This window comes from Diadema setosum, chromosome 3 (assembly GCF_964275005.1).
Source record: "Diadema setosum chromosome 3, eeDiaSeto1, whole genome shotgun sequence".
Lineage (NCBI taxonomy): Eukaryota > Metazoa > Echinodermata > Echinoidea > Diadematoida > Diadematidae > Diadema > Diadema setosum.
In genome coordinates this window covers 24,153,145-24,154,570 of record NC_092687.1, presented here as the reverse complement: position 1 = coordinate 24,154,570, position 1,426 = coordinate 24,153,145, and positions in this window count along the sequence as shown.

Below are 1,426 nucleotides of genomic sequence, written 5' to 3'. Positions count from 1 at the left end.
CATGTATTGTATGTCAACTTCAAGGACATGGAAATGTACATCAATGAATGTGGGACAGCTTGGTGAAATATTAAAAACAAATTAATTTATCTGTGTTTTAAACTGAATTCTTTTCAAGGAAAGGTATTATATTGATGAATCACACTGTATTCTGCATTTATAGCCTTGGACTTAACACAAACACAAACAAAATCTAAAGTACTAAAATTGCTTCTTTCAAAATAAATCGTAAGTAAAACACTAGTGTATTTTACATCTGTAGCTAAAACAGCCATTCTTTTGACATTAAAATTTCAGAATACTTCATGCCAAAAATTGAGACCAGCAGCTAGATATGGTAGGGTAAAATGCACCTTCCCCTCTTTACTTCCTCTTGAAGAAATTTTTCATACCAAACAAAAGTCCTTATTTCTGAAATGTTACTATCCCTAAAACAAATGCCACAACATAGCCAAAACAAGATTTTACCAGCCTGATTTCAAACAAACTGAATGTCCAGATTATTACCAAGGGCAACTCTGTATCAATCCAAGCTATTGGGAGCTAATGGAGAAAGAGCATCTACTCTGGCAATGAAAGATATACAGGATGTAACAAACACTCTTTTCTCACATCGTAGTCTGCAAATATACTTGAATTGATGCAGTATTTGATTCATGCCATTTTAATTAATTTAGACTGCTTAGCAGCTTCTGTGTTACCAGGTTCACATCCATGCACTTTACTTCAAGGATAGTTTTGAGAACAATCACTATCATACCACAAAATGTAACATGAATGGTTGCAGCATGGGTATGCAAGCTTTCTAATTGGATGATCATGTATATTTCTGGTTTAACCAATTAGCTTACTCATCTGGCATCTCTTCTATCTTGAGTACCAAAAAGCATTACACAAATTCTGGACATATTTTCTGTTTTGTCATATCTAGGCTTCTGCTCTAACACAAACACTTTATCCAGCGATGCTATGATAGTTGCACTGGACAACAAAGTCAAAATAATACAGTCTGTACATCTCAATATTTATCTATTTATCATCATTATTATTATTTTTTTTTTTGCACCAGTGTTAAGCTTGAAGTAATGGTTACTGGGTCTGTTACCAATCCAGGTCATTTTGTGCATCATCTCCCATCTCCATGTGATACTGAAACAAAATTTTTCCCCTGCCTAAGAACATGTGTCATTGGCTGTATTCAGCATTACATTGTGTTCATGAGTGGTACATTAGGGCATGGCTGCAAAGCATCATGGTCAATTTTTGTATAAGAATTTCCATTTCCCACCTCCACACAAAATTCCTGGAGGCTGCTATCTTAAAGCAAGTGTAGAAAATCTGTCATCCTTAGATTTTGAGGGACTAGCAATAATGATTCTTAACAGAAATGCCTTCAAGTCACACTGAAACCCCCCCCCCCAAAAAA